The sequence below is a fragment of the Phaenicophaeus curvirostris genome, chromosome 2 (assembly GCF_032191515.1).
Source record: "Phaenicophaeus curvirostris isolate KB17595 chromosome 2, BPBGC_Pcur_1.0, whole genome shotgun sequence".
NCBI classification, from domain to species: Eukaryota; Metazoa; Chordata; class Aves; order Cuculiformes; family Cuculidae; genus Phaenicophaeus; species Phaenicophaeus curvirostris.
Window position 1 is genome coordinate 5,874,882 of NC_091393.1, and position 19,419 is coordinate 5,894,300.

Genomic DNA, 19,419 nt, shown 5'->3' on the forward strand with positions numbered 1-19,419 from the left:
ACCTCCACAGGCATGCATGTAGCTGAGTGATGGAGGTATTTATGTCCACAAGCTAGCAAGGATTTCATCTTGTGAACTGTTGGATGTCTATATCTCATCTTGAAGTCAATCAAAGTTGAGGGCGCTCAGGCTTCTCCAATATCAGAGAAAGAAAAAACACAATGTCTTCCAGAAAGGGAAAAGAAAAGAAACTCTATGTTGGCCCTAATCCTGCATACTTCTAGGGTTAGCGATTCTTTTGAAAGTTCACTGCTATTTTTTGTAATTGTTACTTCACAGTGACTTAATATCACTTGCCTTCCTGACAATCCCTTTGTAACTACTCCTACAAACAATATACAATTTTGAAATTAAATGGAACCATGAAAAGTCACTCTTCTTTAAACTGAAAGCTAGGGATTAAATCAGGCCAATTCAAAACTACTGATGTTGTTCTCAAGGCTACCCCTACCTGTAAGGTGATTCAGATGTTAAAAGAGCTGTAATGTTTCTCCCTATAAAACATCAAGTTTAATTCTGACATACTGATTAATTTGTTATTTTTGCTCTGCATTCACGATACTGCAAAGCTAGGTAGTTTCTAGAACTCTAGTGTTTTATTCATAAATCCACCTTTAAAACAATGATAAATTTAAAACTCTGCTAAAGAAAAGTTTGAAACAACTATAACTTCCTCCTTTCAACAAAAAGAATTACATAGTGACTGTATTTATTTTAATGTGGTTGGAATAAAATTTTCCCATGTACAGGCTTTCTCCATGGAATATCTTTATTTTAAGTTAAGAAAAACAAGAAGTAATATTAAAAGCCAAGTGCCTATCACACAGCATAGCTTTCTGTAGACTTCAGAGAACAAAGAATGAAATAGAAACCATCTCTGCAGAAGAGTGCTTCACAATTTATAAGTGAATTACACAAAAATCAGCTGCTATATGTTTACTGCCTCATATGCCATATGAAGGATGTTATCACTCATACTTCTTAAATAGCTCTTCAAAATGGGCTTGTTCTATATGGCTTGCAGCTGTTTGCATTTTTATAAGTCTGGAGGAAATGTACAAATTGTGGATGGAATTGCACCCATTCAGCTCTGTCTCTCAAAGATTTTTTTAGAGATAAGGCCAATATAAAAACAATTCAACAAGGAAAACCAAACTTGAATAGACTTGACTTTGCCTTGCAGAGATGGTACAGCAAGAAAGCTAGGTTTCCTTTTCATCACTATTCATTTATCTGAATGTAATTTTGAAAACTCAGTGGTTATTGACAAGAATTTAAACACAGAAGTTGGATAATAACATTAGATTGGCTTTTTCCTGCCACCGTTTTACTATATCTAGTAATAACATTGCTTGGACTTTCATATTCCATGCTGCATTTGTCTGACTGAGATCCAAAGTGAAACTCTAACTCCATTTAACTTAGAAGACATGGTACAGTGTCAAGGTAAAACACACTTAACATGCTTCATTTTGCAACATCTTCTCAGACTGTAGCCTCATCTTAAACATTATTCCAAATAGACCTCAGGTACAACTAGTTGTTTCACTTTTACCAATCAAAACGAACAAACAGAAAGCTGTTTGATTCTTAATTCTTCCCCTTGTAATATTTCCACAGAAAATCTTCCTTTCCAATTTACTCTATGTTTTACTTACACCATAATTCCCTTCCCTCCTCTTCACCCACTAATCCTCTCTGCACACTGCAACAGTTCTTTGATCACTCACCACTGAAAAGTCTGTGCAAATCAAAATGATTTTTTTCATTCTGGACTTCTAAGGAAAGATTTGCTTCATCTAATTTAACTGACCAGAATGTATACATTTAGACTTTCAACTAGTGATCTAAACTTCATTTACAGTCAGTGGAGAGAGACAGACATCTTCAAGTATAATATATATTCATCCTACATATCTGAAATACATATCTTATTAATCATTCCTTGATGACAGTAGAAAGAAGAAAGCCTAGGTGACAGGACTTAGATGTAAAGCTACATGCATAACTGAAGTTAAGTGAGATGAAGCAACTTTACCAAAAATTTAGTTGCTTCCTAAATAGTCAATCCAGCTGGGAGGCCGATGTTCCCTATACATTTCCAAATTACTCCATCCTTTTTTTTAATTCTATGCCAAATCTTTTGTGTAATAATATTTCCAGCCAATTCTGTCACTTGCTACTGAGATGAGAGGCAGTAAAATTCACATCAGATAATGTACCTGCACTAGAATATTTAGCTTTATATTGTGGAATTACTTAGGAAACTAGTAACAATTTCAGAAAAAGTGATCTCTTCAGGGTTGCTCGGGTCTACTCAGATGTTGAACATTTACATTACCTATGACCTAGATCTGTTTTGAAGATCTTTGATTTCGTAATAGGTAAGATGATTATAATAGTTATAATTTCAGTGATAGTTGATACCCCTAGAAATCTTGTATGCAGAACGAGTGAAGGTATTGCCCCTATATTATTTATTCCTTTAAAAGAAATCAAAATAGTTTAATAAGAACACAAAAGTTATATTTGGGTAGCACAACACAAAATAGTGAAATATCCACTTTTTCTGTTGAAGCATTTTTGTCATTTATTTAATGTCTTTTACTTTCTAACTGAACATAGAAAATTTTGTGGATCGTGAACTGCAATTTCTACAAATGATCTTAGTTATTTTACACTTCTTTGTTAGATGCTTCTCTTTGAATCTGTCTGATTTTTCTAACTTTTAATCATTTCACTCCTATCTTTTACCCAATAAATCTCACTTCTCCAGTGCTGCTTCCTCCTGCTTATACTTCTTATACACTAGCAATGAAAATCCCTTAAAACAATCTCATTTCCTGGCTTTGCTGCTGTGATAGTGCAATTGCTGTGTTCCCAGTCTGAAATTTTGCCTTTTTTTCTGTACAAGAGGCAATGAGCTAGTGCTGAGCTGTGGTGCTGCAGGAAGATGTATCTTCTCATTAGATACAGCTGTTCATCATAACTCCATGAGACAGAGGGAGGATGTGGTAGGTAGAACTGTTCCCTTGCTGCATGGTGGGACATTAGGAGAGAGAATTCTATGTTACTTTACACATTTGCAACCACTCAGCTCTTATTCACATTAATGGTAGAAGTACACTTTTAAAAACTACATAGGCTTTGGGCTTAGGCCCATACATTTCCTCAGCTATAATTCTTCCTTTCCTGGAGCAAACTGGCAGATGATGGGTGACAATTGTTTTTCACCCTTCCCACCACACAGAGTTATGAAATTCAAGTTTAGATAATGCCAAGCTGGATGATTTGAAAGCACTTTAGAAGAAGCAGAGAAATCAGAATTCAAAGGCTCTTGATAAATTGAAGAAAAAAATTAAAATTGAGGAGACAAACTCACTAAACACAAGTGTATTGTTCAAGATTTAGGAATGCGAGTAAGTACAAAATGAGTAATAACTGACTTGTCAGAGATATTGCGGTGAAGTCTCTAAGTGTTATAGCAGATCACAAATGAAACATGAACCATGCCAAGATGTTATACCAAAAATAAGTGTATCTCGTTCCGCGATGTATTAGCAAGAATAGTGTAAGAAGGAAACAATCACTTCCTCTGTTAAGTGCTGGTGAGAAACTGGAACTTGGACAACAATTAAAAAAAGATGTATAAAAAACCTAGTGAACGACAACTGAAATGCAAGAAAAAAATCACTTCTGAAGAAGTCAGGCTTATTTAATTGAGAACAGGGAACAGATGGGGAGGTGGCAGCAGGCTGTGTCTACTAAAATGTTAATATAAGGAAGTTCTCCATAGTTATCAGAGACAAGAGAAAAGTTACTCTGCAGCAAAGAAGACTTAAGGCAACTACTCAGGGGAAAACCAGCTCTAACCCCACTTTGGAGTATGGCAAGGTCATTCCTGGGTGGTTTCTGGCATTCTATTTAGCAGAGAGAATGTAGTTAAAAATCGGTTTCCTTGCAGATATCACATTCAGTTCTTAGGTTCCCTCACTGAAAAAAATGCTTCTGATTCTTCCAAATAATCTGTGAAATCACTCAGCCTTAAAGAACGGTGGTTGTTTTATTTATTTACTGTGAAAAATATTTTAAAATAGATGAATATAGATTGCCCTAACTTGAGAGACAATGCAAGTACAAACAGAAATACATGGAAGCTTATTTATTGTGCTCATAATTTACTGTGAGATATTGCCGAGGTGAATTACTTCCCTCCAAAATATTTAGTCAAAGGATGAAACAGACGGGCAGGAATTTTTTCTTGCTATACATCTATTAAATTATAATTTCTGCCTACCAGATTATGAGCTTTATCCAACAGGGGACTCATACATGTGTAGATTCTGTTCTACTCATAGATTTTATCCTTAATAGACAAGTAGGTGCATATCAATGTAAAATCAACAGAAAAAATCTTAGGAAACAAAAACTAAGAACAAAAGATATGCTTAAATAATTTATAGCAAAATTCAGTGAAATTAGCTTTATATACTTTTGGACCTGAAACAGATTTTTTCCCACCAGATTTTTTTTCCCACCAGAGTTTTTTGAGCCATATGGATCCTTTGCTTTTGCAGGGTAGTCTAGTGACTGGTAACAGTATGCCTTACTAGTGAAGTTTCTCAGTAAACCAGGTATTCACCAAAAAAGGCAGTTTGGCCACAATATCTTGGATAAAGAATTCCATTTGAAGGTATGGCCAGTGGGCTCAGAAGCATTCTTTATGAAACCGATCTTGATGAAATACAAAATCAGGATCAAGTAGAGTATTTTTCTGGATGAATCAAGGGATCTGCTTGATAGAATATCATGGGATAGAGTCCTGGAGGGGAGAGGGGCCCAAGAAGGCTGATTAATATTCAAAGATCACCTCCTCCAAGCCCAGGAGCGATACATCCTAACAAAGAGGAAGCCAGGCAAAAATGCCAGGATGTCTGAATTGATTAACAAGGAACTTCTGGACAAACTTAAAAAAAAACCCCAAGAAACTATAAAAGGTGGAAGAAAGGGCAGGTAGCCTTGGGGGAATACAGAGAAGTTACCTGAACAGCCAGGAGTCAGGCTAGGAAAGCTAAAGCCCTGATAGAATTACATCTAGATAAGGATGTTAAGGACAACAAGAACGGCTTCAATAGGTATGTCAGTGATAAAAGGAAGACTAGGGAGAGTGTCACCTCACTCTGAAAAGTAATGGGAGGCTTGGTTAACTGGTTACTCAGGATATGGAGAAGGCTGAGGTACTCAATGACGTTTTTGCCTCAGTCTTCAGCAGCAAGGGCTCAAGCCACAGTGACCAAGTCACAGAAGGCAAAGGGAGTGACTGGGAAATCAAACAACCCCCCACTGTAAGAGAAGATCAGGTGTGAAACCACCCAAGGAACCTGGAGATGCACCAGTCAATGGGACATGTTAAGGTTCATCTGTGGGTCCTGAGGCAACTGGCACATGAAGTTACTAAGCCACTATTCATCCTATTTGAGAAGTTGTGAAATTCCCACTGACTGGAAAAGGGGGAACATAACTCCTATTTTAAATAGGCCAAAAGGAAGACGTGTGAAACTACAGGCCAGTCAGTCTCACCTCTGTGCCCAGCATGATCATGGAGCAGATTCTCCTGGAAATTCTGCTGAAGCACATGGAAAATAAGGAGATGATTGGTGATATGCAACATGGCTTCGCTAAGGGCAAATCATACCTGATGAATTTGATGGCCTTCCATGACAGAACTACAAATTTGGTGAATAAGGGAAGAGTAAGTAACACCATCTACCTGTACTTGTGCAAAGCATTTGACACTGTGCTACATGACATGCTTGTTTCTGAATTGGAGAGACACCCATCTGACAGATGGACAACTTGGTGGATAAGGAATTGGCTGGATGGTCCCACTCAAAGAGTTGTGGTCAATGGCTCAGCGCCCAGGCAGAGTCTGGTGATGAGTGGCATTCTGCAGGCGTTGATATTGGGACCAGTGTTGTTTGACAGCTTTGTCACAGACATGGAGAGTGGCTTTGAGGGCACCCTCAGCAAGCCAGTGACACCAAGCTGTGTGGCGCAGTCGACATGCCGGAAGGAATGGCTACCATCCAGAGGGTCCTTGGCAGGCTTGAGAGGTGGGCCTGTGTGAACTTCATGAAGTTCAACAAGGCCAAGTATGAGATCCTGCAGCTGGGCTGGGGCAAGTCCAAATACAGGCTGAGTGGCAAATGGCTTGAGAGTAGCCCTGAAGAGGAGGGCTTGGAGGTGCTGGTGGGTGAGAAGCTTAATGTGATTTGGCAATGTGCACTTGCAGCCCAGAAAGCCAACCATATCCTTGGCTTCGTCAAGAGAAGTTTGCCCAACAGGTCAAGGGATGTGATTCTCCCCCTCTGCCCCACTCTCGTGAGACCACTCTCGGAGTACTGCATTCAGTTCTGGAGTTCTCCACACAGGAAGGATGTGGATCTACCACAATGAGTCCAGAGGAGGGCAATGAAGATGATGAGAAGGGGTGGAGCACCTCTGATAGGAGGACAGACTGAGAGTGTTGGACTTGTTTAGCACAGATCTGAGAAGGCTCCAAGGAGACCTTATAGCAGCCCTCTGGTACTTAAAGAGGGCCTATAGGAAAGCTGTGGAGAGGCTCTTTATGAGGGGGTGTAGTGATACAAGAAGGGATAACAGTTATAAGCTAAAAGAAGGTGGATTAAGATCAAATATTAGGGAGCAATTTTTCATTGTGAGGGTAATGAGATACTATAATAGACTCCCCAGAGAAGTTGTGGATGCTCTACTGTACCGGTGTTCAAGGCCAGGCTGGATGAGGCTTTGAGCAAGCTGGTCTAGTGGAAGGTGTCCCTGTCCGTGACAGAGGATTTGAATCTGGATGATCTTCAAGGTCCCTCCCAGCCAAACCATTATATGATTCTATGAATTTGAGAGAAAAAGTATGCAAGCTGAGTTACAATAATCACTTATCTTCCAATCTTACCTACTGTTGTATGAGAGTTCAGTACTACGTGAAGTTTTAATCCAATTGCAGCCAAGCAAATCTCATTCAGGAAAAACTGTAAGTGAAAATGTCCCTACACTCAGGATCATGTCAAAGCTTTTGAGTAGTCTGGGCACAGTTTAATGTTGCTATCCCAAGAATGAAATACAAAAGCCTTGTCGTTGTACTAAGGTTTATGCCAGAAAAGGGAGGAAGAAAGGTGGGATGTGAGGCAGAGACAAAATGTAGCTTAAATAAAGTGTCAAAACAGCTATCTTTCATTCCAAAAGTTCTAGATATCAGATGGTATCATGTTGCTGGTTTGAGACCGATTTAGAAGAGCTTAGGATACTGGACATAAATTTGGCTCAGAGTAACCTGATTATTTTATAAGGGCCATTGTTCTTCTAGTCAGCTCTAACCAACTCTCATGTTTACGTAGAAGCTGTGTTGTTATGCAGATTTCTTTCACTGAGTTTTGATGATTAATTCATGACCTTTTATGGCTTTGGGGAATAATGTTGTGCCAGTGAAGAGTTTTGGATGGAGGATCTTATTTTTTGTACTGTAGTGAAAATCAGACCATTAGGAAATTGTAGTGGGGTCCTTAACACAATAATACTGCATTTTCTTGTGTGGACAATTTTTAGATCTTAGCCTCTAGCCCTGCTAGATTTCACATTCCTTACTTAAAACTGCAAACAAACAAAATAAAACAATCTGTGCTAAATTATTGCAATACTTTTGTATTTTGTAGTTTTCAGGATTTTTGTCTACAGGGTATGGCATTTTTGAAGCACTTTTACCTAACTAATGAATTCATTTCCTAACTTCTTTTTTAAAAGTGAAGTGCAATATGTGAAGCAGTAGGTGAATTTAGAAGGGCTCTAAACTTCCATTCAGTTACATTTGCAAACATATAAATGTTCATTTGATTTATTAAAATCCTTTCATGTAAGTCCCCCGCCTTGCCACGGTGCATCCTTCTCCTATGCGTCTATAAACATATTAAATCCTCATTTGATTCATTTAAAAATGTGCCCCCAGGTCAAGAAATTTCAGCATTTTCTTATCAAAAAAGTAGAATTTCTTCTGCTCACTTCCGTTATTTCTCTTACCTACCAGTTCCAGTCTGTGTAGCCTGTAATTTGAAATACAAACAGAATCTTGCCTTCTATTTAAGTTATATGGATCCTATCCTTTTAGAAGAGGAAAAAGTCTAACCCTGAATAGATATCATGTGCTGGAGCATAAAGAATGAACTTTTTAATCAAGAGCTGTGTATTCTTATGTCTGAAAAAGATTGAATTTACTCTTTCACTGTTGAACTCTGCAGGAGGCCTTTTGTTGTAATCAAGGGAGGGAAGGTCATCCAATAGCACAAAATTTAGATATAAATGAAGTTCACATTTTATATAACACTAGTTGCAAAATTTTGTTTTCATTAAGGAAAAATTGCCACTAGAAAGGACATAAAACCATACTTAATACAGGAGTGTGAATTGTCAGAATGCTGCTGAATTGGTCGTGTACAGTTTACTGTGACAGCAGAAGATTTTTCCTAAGTGAGTTTATAGCTTTTTCAGCCATACATGATTACTATCCCCAGAGAATATGAAAATGTTTTTTGCAGGTGACAGGCTGTGATACTGTTTTAGTTTATGAGAAAGACATGGTTCAAGAATTTAAATACATAGTATTAAATGTTTAAATCTATACTTACCTTTAACTGCAATTTACTACTGAATTATGTCCATGGCCATTATCTAGAACTAGCCAGTGTCCACATTAGTCAAGTCTGTCCTCCAGAACAGTCTCATATTAACTGCCTCTCAGCATGAGATAACTCCTGAAATGTGCTAGGAAGGTACTGGGAGAGCAGCAGCTGACCTGAGTCATAAATGGTACTAGAATTCGCTCTGACAATGTAATCATATAGAGCACACTAACACTGTCATAATATGCATCACTTTACAAAGCCTGGGATATGATGGAAAAAGTGACCTTTTATATGTAATTTCCACTGCCTGTATCTGCCTTTGAAGTTTTGGCCCATAATTTCACTAAATGCAGAATGATTTGAGCATTCCACAGTCACTTTAAGGGCAGGCAAGGAAAGTAGTTCTGTTGGGATGAAAGCTGTGGGACTGGATGCACTCAAGCAAGGAGAATTCTTCTGACATTCATGCGAGAGGGCTGAGGGACTATATCTTTCACTCAGCTGTGGCTCCCTCAGGCAAATCACAGCTGTGGAATAAGTTAGCAGAAACATGAATATATTTTACCAAGAAATATGGTACCAAAACCTCTGCTTGTGATTCCACATACAATGTCATGATGCTGACACTTAGTAGTAGTGAGACAGCTCTACCCATATGCTGCCGCCTCTGAGATGTGTAGCTGGCTTACGTGTCCCTGGCAGCACATTGTTTAGCACTTCTGTGAGTTAATGCAGGTACAGTCAGATAACCTTTCAATTAACTCACACAATAGACTGACTTTGAGAGAAGCAATGCTGTTAGACATACTGCCACCTGCTGCCATATCTGAGGCTGGCTGAAAGAATTTCATGCTACTAGGGTGACTTGAAGAGTGCACAGACTGTCTGCACTAAAATGCACTAAGAAAGGTATTTTAGAAATTGACTGGTGTATATGGTGCTGCCATTGGTCTCCAGAAATGGAGATGCTCTGGCATCTGTGTCAGTTTTCAGATGTTGTCATGGAAAGCTCAGGATGACATTACTATGTGAGGATATAAGACATATCAAACTGGGTTAGCCTAGGAGTTTATCTAGTCTGGTGGTCTGTCTCCAAGAACTGACACAAGCAGATGCCCACACGTGTAGTTGCCTTAGGTTGCCTAAAAATTGTTTTTCAATGACTGTTTGGCTGCATGCTTATTCGTGAACAACTGGTATTTGAATGAAGAGTTGGGGAACAGTTGCTCTTTAGCAAAAACTCTTAGCTGTCATTCTCATGTTTAAAAAATATTATCTTGATGCTTGGGGAATATAGTCTTTGTAGGTGAGACAAGAAGAGAAATATTACGTCACAGTAACTTAATGTAGTTCCTAGAAAATCAAGACGCTGTGGGGGAGAAGGAAGAGGTTTGAAACTGGATTAAATGTGAAGCAGCAGTTGTTTCAGTACAGACACAGGCTTTGCCTGCCATATTTCTCCACAGAAGGTGAAAGGTTGAACTAAGAGTGTACAAATGTACATATTTACACTGCTGCATGGTGGAAGGAGATATGTATCAGAATTAGAAATTTTAGCTATATCCTAAGGCTTAAGTGATCACTTTCTCTCCTCCTTTTCCTTCTCTACCTGCATTTCCTTTTTTTGGTTCTCTCTTTCACGCTTCGTGACTCCTCAGCATATGAGCCGATTTCACAGAGTGTTAGTAGACGCAAAGATAATATGTTCACATAATGTTCATCAAAATGTGCAATCAGATAGTTCAAATAGACCTGTGGTCTCCCTTCTGAAATAAAAGCCCTGACTTAAGAATGTAATCCTCCAGAGACAACAGAGAATACACAAGAGACGGCTATTATGAGTGTCCTAATTGTGAGAAAATTTTTAATCAGACATCATGCCTAATTATTTGCTAAAGAATCCAATTACAAGACCTGAATTCATAAAACTAGGCTTCCTTGCTTCTTCTGCTAACAGATCTTAAAATTACAAAATGTCTATTAAGAGAATGGGGCTGGTGATGAACTTCACTCAAAGACGGTGGTGGAGAGGTAGTGTTATGTTTAGTAAACAGAATAAGAAAAAGCAGCATGTTGTCTAGGTAAAATATGGTGGTGGAGAAGGGTGTTTTGGGAAACTTTTTAAAACCAGAATGCATTGTGAAGCAAAAGCCACAGAGGTAATTATCTTCAGAGGAGATAACAAAGCTCATTAAACATGTATTCTATCTTGGGGGGTGTAGTATCATACCATGGAGATATTACCGTAAGTATTAGAACAATGCAATCAACAATGCCTTGAAATTAATGTTTCTGGACTTCAAAAGCAATTTCAATTATAGTATGCTAATATATTAAATTAGGAAAACAAAAGTTATATAAGGCTTTTAGATAACATCAGGGTGCTGAGCTGTCAAATGAATGAAGGGAATTCTCTTGTAGAGGGAATAACGGACTGAGGAGGGGCTGAAGGAAGGTAATTGGGAAATGTCCTCCAATTTAAGCAGTCAGTTATTGAGAAAACAATGAGAAAACTAAGACCAGAGATGTCACCAATAGATGTCTCTTTGAGGTGGAAGATGGAAAAGGATTCAATAATTTTAGAGATGTACTATTGAAAATACTCCTACCAAGCATTTCAAATACTATGTCTAGTCACCCAGATTTAGGAAGGTTATATTCCTCTTGACAGCTGAGACTATCTGGGCATGGGAAACCTATAATGTGAAAAACAAATGGAAGAGCAAACTGAAAACGTAGAAGGGATGCAACACTATGAAAATACACCATGAAGATGAGCTTATGGGAAGGAGGAAGGATTTTTTTCCCTCTTAAGCTGAAGAGCAGTGCTGTCACTATGTGAGATGAGCTTCCATGAGAAGGAATGGTTCAAATACTGAAGAACTGAGAACCCAGAGCAGAAATGTTGAAGACTACCTAAGGCTTGTTTTCTGACTAACTTTCAGGGAGAATTCTAAAGATTTCCTGAGTGGAAAGGTTTAACAGATCCCTTGCAGAAGTGCAATGGCTCAAAGTGAACTAGCTCTGGCACTGGGACAGTGCAGGCAGGTGATTATATTGCTGTGCAGCTATGCTGCACAAAAGTCAAGCTAGGTCATTCTGCTCATGATCACACAGGTCTGGGCAGACAGCCAAGCTAGATAGTGAAGTACGTCACTCATAAACTGTACCTCAATTCTTTAACATGGAACATGAAAACATGAAAACATGAGTATTAGTGTAAGGTCCAAGTTTGCCTGGAAACTTAAGGCTCTAATTCTGCAAACACTTCTGCAGATGCTTTACTTAAGTATAGAAGGAGCCTCAAAACCATTTAAGTCTACAATTTGCATCATCAAGGAAAAACACTTCAAGTGCTGAAGCGTCAGATTTATTTCACTAGCTCTTTGATCTCCTTGGCTCAATGGGATTTGGAACAGTTAGAATTATTATTATGGTGTACATTCCTGCATATTTTTGCTGATGAGGTAGAGCTCATGAACCATGTTTTCATTTATAAATACATATTTGAGCCTTACAAAAAAAAAAAAAAAGATGTAAGTGAGCTCTGTCTTGCTATACAATATATTCATCCATGAAAAGCATTCATCTTGAACACAAACTACAACGCAATGCATCAGAGATGGGTAAAATCACTACAAAGATTAAGGTTTTGGTTCTGTAATTTTTGTAAGAGGTTTGGAATGATAAAATTAAATGCTATTGCATTTAGAGCCAGTGGGAAAAAGAGTGTTTTTACTATCAATCAAATAGAACACAAAAGACATGAAAAAAAAAAAGGGAGACAAAACAAGCTGCGCTTTTAACACTCTTCTGTTGACCTAGATCTCATATAGCTGATGGGTGGCCTACAGGCTCGGTCCTGCTTGCCAGGCAGTTCTATCCAGCTTTCAAGAATGCCTGGTGATGCATCTGTTCTTATTATTGCTGGGCAGCCTGTCCAGGGTTCTGGAGAGCTCTGTGGGCCCGTATGGTGCTCTGTGCTAGCCAGAAGCCAGGACGCTATGTGCAGACTCAAGGGCTGTGCTGAGACAGAGCTGATAAACCCTGCAGAATCATAGAATCATAGAATAGTAAGGGTTGGAAGGGACCTTAAAGATCATCTAGTCCCAAGCCCCCTGCCATGGGCAGAGACATCCCACTAGATCAGGCTGCCCAAGGCCCCATCCAACCTGGCCTTAATCACCTTCAGGGATGGGGCAGCCACAGCTTCCCTTGGCAACCAGTTCCAGTGTCCCACCACTCTCATGGTGAGGAAATTATTCCTAATGTCTAATCCAAATCTGCCCTTCTACAGTTTATATCCATTCCCACTTGTCGTATCACCACAAACTTTCACGAATAGTCCCTCTCCAGCTTTCTTATAGGCTCCTTTCAGGTACTGGAAGGTTGCGATAAGGTCTTCTCGGAGCCTTCTCTTCTCTAGGCTGAACAACCCCAACTCTGTCAGCCTGTCCTCATAGGGAAGGTGCTCCAGTCCTTGGATCATCTCTGTAGCCCTTGTCTGGACCCGTTCCAACAGCTCTGTATCTTTCATTCATTGAGGATTCCACAACTGGATACAGCACTCCAGATGAATTCTCACAAGAGAGGAATGGAGGGGCAGAATCACCTCCCTCAACCTGGGGGCCACGCTTCTTTTGATGCAGCCCAGGATATGGTTGGACTTCTGGGCTGTGAGTGCACATTGCTGGCTCATGTCGACCTTCTCATTGACCATCACCCCCAAGTCCTTCTCTGCAAGGCAGCTCTCAATCATGTCATCCCCCATAGTGTACTGAAAATGGGGATTGCCTCAACCCAGATGTCGGACCTTGCACTTGGCCCTGTTGAACCTTGTGAAGTTCTCACAGGCCCATTTCTCCAGCCTATCCAGGTCCCTCTGGATGGCACTCTGTCCTCCTGGTGTGGACATGTCATATGCAAATCTGCTGAGGGTGCACTCAATCTCGCTGTCAGTATCGTTGATGAAGATATTAAACACCAGTCCCAGTACGGACCCCTGAGGGACACCACTAGTCATGGATCTCCATCTGGACTTTAAGCCATTGACCACCACTCTTTGAATATGGCCCTCCAACCAGTTTCTTATCCACTGCATCATCCACCCATCAAATCCATGTCTCTCCAGTTTAGAGAGGAGGATGTTGTGGGGGACTGTGTCAAAGGCTTTACAGAAATACAGACAGATCATATCTGTCAGTTTACCTGGGTCCACTGCTGCGGTTACCCCATCATAGAAAGCCGCTAAGCTAGTCATACAGGATTTGCCCCTGGTGAAGCCATGCTGGCTGCCATTAATCACCTCCATGCTGTTCATGTGCTTTAGCAGAGCTTCTAGGAGGATCTGTTCCATGATCTTCCCAGGCACAGAGGTGAGGCTGACAGGTTAGTACTTCTCAGGGTCATCTTTTCTCCTCTTTTTAAAAATGGGCACAACATTACCCTTCTTCCAGTCACAAGGGACTTCTCCTGATTGCCATGGCTTTTCAAATATGATGGAGAGTGTCTTGGCAACCACATCTGCCAGTTCCCTCAAGACTCTGGGATGCATCTCATCGGGTCCCATAGACTTACATATGTTCAGATTCCTCAGGTGGTCAAGAATCTGATCCTCATCTACAGTGAGAGGGATTTACCCCCCGGTCACCATCTTGCTATCCCATGACCCAGGAGGGCTGAGGAGAGCGATTATTGGTGAAGACTGAAGCAAAAAAGTTGCTAAGTACCTCAGCCTTCTCCTCATCTGTTGATACATGATCACCATTTCCAGCCCTCAGTGGGGGTACATTCTCTTTAACCTACCTCTTTTGATTGACATACTGGTAGAAGCCCTTCTTGTTAGTCTTTACTTCCCTTGCCAAATTTAGCTCCAGCTGTGCCTTGGCCTTCCTGACTTCATCCAGGCAGCACCCCTATATACATCTCAGGCTCCCTGTCCCTGCTTGCATTGTCTGTGCAGTTCCCTCTTCTTCTTTAGTTTAACCAGCAGGTCTCCACTCAGCCACACTAGTCTCTTCCCTTCCCTGCCTGATTTTCTACATATGGGGTCTGAGCGCACTTGTGCTTTATGGAAGGCATCCTTGAATATTTTCCAGCTCTTTTATCACATATAGGACATGAGCTGAGCCTGTGCAGGCAAATATTACCGTAGTAAATTATATAGTATGTCTAGCTGTACCTGTTTGGTTTTTTCTTTTTCCTGTTAATCAGGGAATCTCAGATAACAACTGACTAAATTTTTGTCCTGTGATATTCATCTGCCCCCAGTTTTTACTTGCTGTCTTTGAGCTCAAGACTGGACTTAGTATGGTATATCCACATAACAGCTTAGAGCTGTATTAGAATAAAAGGTTTCACCACCACTCTGGATGTAATTGACACATCCAGTTGATTACAGTACAATATATTTGGTTGACAAGGTGGACTAATTAAAAAGCATCTGATTACCCATGTACCCTGTTACATTTCATGTTAGTGCACTCATCAGTGAATTAAATTTAATTCAGTGACTATGAAGGGGCAGTGGTGTAGGGGTATAAGGCTCAATATTTCAGATTGTAGAGGCTTGAATCATACTAGCTGGAAATAGATTTTTTTTCTTAAGTAAAAATGCTGGCAGAGAATGTAAAAATATAGATTTGGTGTAGGAGAGGGCATGATATGGCTAAGGAAAACAAGTGGACATAAGGTGGAGACAATGTCAACAAATGCCAGAAGCTGTAACAATGTTAGTAACAAGAATGAGCAGCTTGAAAAACAAAGTGAACTTCATAACTCAAGAGTACGTGTCTAAAAGATTGCAGTTGGCTATTAGATGATTGCTCCTGTTGCTGGAATAACATTATTGTGGTATAACAGCAAATCTGTGACAATATAGAAATTATTTTGAAACTTCTTGCAACGCTCTTCCATTTTGATTAACCACATCTCACTGAGTATGTTTTCTTCACACATGACAGAATTCAGATGACAGAAGCATGAAAATCGAGTTTGTGGCATTTTCTTGATTCAAGTATTCTTTCATTGAAAAATAGCCTCTTTGGGGAAAAAGAAATAGCCCATTAAAAGTGTTGAAATTAGTTTACAATTTCGTTCAGATAGTCTTAATATTATTTTAGGTGCTACTGAAATCTCAAGATTTTTATTAAAGGTAAAATTTTGGGAGTAGCTTTGAACTTCCATGAAAGTATCAGAACATCACAAGCAACTTATTTTAACTGAGAAAATGAAACATGATAATTTTTCACCTTCCAACACAAGCAGCTTCGTTTTATTTCATTTTTTTTCTGATTTGCTATACATCAAAATAAATTGTAATAACAATTGTTATGGAACTGCTAGTTAATGTTTCTTTTTTATGTGACCTTAGGCAGGATAAAAAATGAAGACACTCTGGATTAGGTCAGCTGAGTTGCTCTCAGACTTCATCTCCTTTTTTTAACTTGTGAGTCCTTTACCTGTAGTGGGAGCTTAGAAATTCATGGTACCTCTACACACCTACATGTAGACATCTCCTCTGAGATATCTTAAGCTACAGACATGTCTTTTGCCTTAAGTCTTGTTGTCCTATCCACAGATTTTATTTGAATTAGAATACGTGTTGCGACAATGTATTTCTTGAAATGAAGTTGCTGCTTTAGACATTGTGAGAATTTACATGGGATGTTGTGTGGTGTGGTGAGCCAGGATGTAGCCAGCAAATGGCCCCAGAGGTAGCACAACTCTTTGTCTCTTTTACCTTCTCTATTAGTCTTGCTGAGAGGTGTTAGCTTGCTCTAGGACTCACAGTGGCTGCACACTTGGTTCAATGAACTGTTTTTTGCTGAAGGACCAGCCAGTGTACAGTTTCTGTGAGGCTTATTGCTTGTTTTGAAGCATGAGAAAATTGTGTCCACAGCAGCCTTATCATCCACAGATGGGGTTTCACCATCTGTAACAGCTCCTTATTACTGGCAGTGTTAGAAACCTGCACAATTTCTATGCATGAGCGTTTTTTTCTAGGCATGAGCATTTTTTTGTAGGCTTCAGTGCTGTGCTTTCAGAAGATGATCATTAGGTCAGCTACTTCTGACATTCAGAGGCAGAGGCCTGTCTTTCCAAACACATAGGGCTTTGTGTACAGTAAGTTGGTGTATCCATGGGGAGTTTATAAATGAGAGGAAGAAGTGGATCATTTCAGAAAAAAAATACATTTTAAACACAGAAAATTGTATGTTCTGTCCTAGTTTGACTTTATGATGTGTTATTTGAATGCAAGGAGGAGAAATGAGAGGGGGGAAATGAAGGAAATGTGGCAGGGATTTCATTCCCATGTAATATTAAAAAATCAGTCTCGCTATACTTGTCAAGGATGAGTTCATGATGATGGTAGATTTGGTTTGAGTAGATGGCTTAAACTAATTAAACTTTTAAAGAACGTATCCGAATTAGCAGTTATATTAGCTCAGGAGGAAAGCAACTTTTCCTGTCTGATGGAAAGGAAAAGGATTTTTGAATACTCCAACCAGTTCTTCAAGTTGCACTGTTACAAGGTATTATAATCTGTTTTGGATAAACTTGGCAATCACTGGAACCAAATGCTCTGTTCTACTGGGAATATGGCACTATTTATTATATTTCATTGAGTAACAGATATTTCATTCTTTTTCATATATATTTAAAAAAATCCTAACATCATTCTGCTAACCATTTGCTATTTTAGAATGCAGCCAGACTATGCAAATGTAGGTTATTTGTACAGTAAATAAAGCAATGACATATGAACATGGAAATTACTACTCTACTCCTCTGAGAACTTTTAAAGCTAATTTTTGAGGGTAAGATTACATAAACCTAATAAAGCCACTTTTCCAGTAGCAGATATCTTTTACATTCAGAAAAATCAAATGATTGTTCAAAGAGCGCTGCATAATTATGTTGCTATAAGCAAGATAAACTCAATTGCAGTTGAGTTGAATCCATACTGATTCAGCTGCCTTGCTTGCTGTTCATAGCAAATTCACGTGACTGTCCACAGAAATACAGTCTAATCCTGAACACTTACAAGGGTTTCGTGTGTAACAGCTTAAAAACAACTAAAATTCTGCTCGTGAGATCTCAGCCAGAAGTCACAAGAATAACCTGCAACAATCTTTAGATCTGGGTCTTGGTGAGAACTACTACAAGAAGAGAAAGAATGGCATTAGACCTACGAAATAATGATCAAAGACTGTAGCACACTTAGAATGTTCTCTTTTTATTTTAAATATACCTATTACAATAATTTGTTAGGCTGATATAGAACACTATTATTTACATAATTCAGTGTTTGTCCTTTGGGGAGATTTCCAGTGCTCAATAAATAAGAGTCAGTGAGCTGCTTGTTAACCATCTTGGAATCAGAGATTTCAAATATTAATTTCACATAAATGCTTAAAGTCCTTGAAATGGTAACAGCTACCTGTACTTTTATACAGTAGGTATCTTCTGACTGCAGTCAAATTGCATTGAAAAGTCTGAATGTAGCTATAGGTTATTAGAAGCAAATTCAACAATGACATCAAAGAAAAAACATAGTGAAAAACATCTGTGGTTGAACCTCTATATTTTTCAGAGGCATCTCAGGGTGATGATATTGTTCAAAGGGAACAAATAAACAGTTTGGTAGAATCTCTGTTATAAAATGTCTAGATCATGGGGCAAAATATACAATCACTAATAAATAAAAATACAGCTTTTTACAAGATCTCCTTTTAACATGGCATTTTAAAACGTGCCTGCAGGTAATAATGGTTTCATTATTTATATTAAAATTCACTTTTCCATGATTCCTATTTCTTAAACATGAATTTATGCATTATATATATACACTATAAAACACACAAAAGATTAAGCTGTCAGTACAAGGAATATCATCAACTGAGAACATGAAACAAGGGTTCCTATCAGATCCCACTCAATGCTATGTGTGTAAGCTCGAATACACAAAAAAACCAAAGGACTTTGGTCCTGAATTTGCACTAAGACAGTAAATGTGGTTCCATGTTTCCACATACAGAGCTTACTATTTCTACTGAGATTGTAGCAGTTCCTACACACGTCAACCATCCTGTTTTAATGTTATCCACCACAGAAAATGGATTTGGTTCAGGAAAAACAGCTTGAGAGAGAATTATCCTAATTCTCATCAATATAGTTCAGAGGTCAAGCCCATGGCACATTATGTGAGTGGCTGAATATCTGTGACATTCAGCTATGGCACCCAGTTTCATTTCACCGACATACAAAAAGAACAGGATGGAAATGCAGCTCATAGCTACAAGGCATTTATCCTGACAAATGGAACATTGTCATCATCATCATAAAACAGAAACTATCATTTATTGATGGTGTGCCTGCTTGTCCAACAAAACATCTTCGGTTTCAGTAGCATTACAGTTTGGTAAAGAATATTTTCTGAATTAACTTTGTTACAATTTTGAATCTCTGGCACATTTAAAACATACACCCACCTATTGAAAGAATATTTTAAAGCAGAATTAATGTTTGATATAAAATAACAGTTGTGTTGTAAATGTGGAAAAATAGTCTACAAAAAAATAAGTATAAAAGTGATCTCCGATTTATGAATATGTTTCATATAAACAAGTCCATGTGACTAATCTGCGTGTTAGAAATGGCCCTTGGTAGGCTGTGCCACAACAGTACATCACATTTTTCACAGTTTACAATAACACGGTTAGATTCA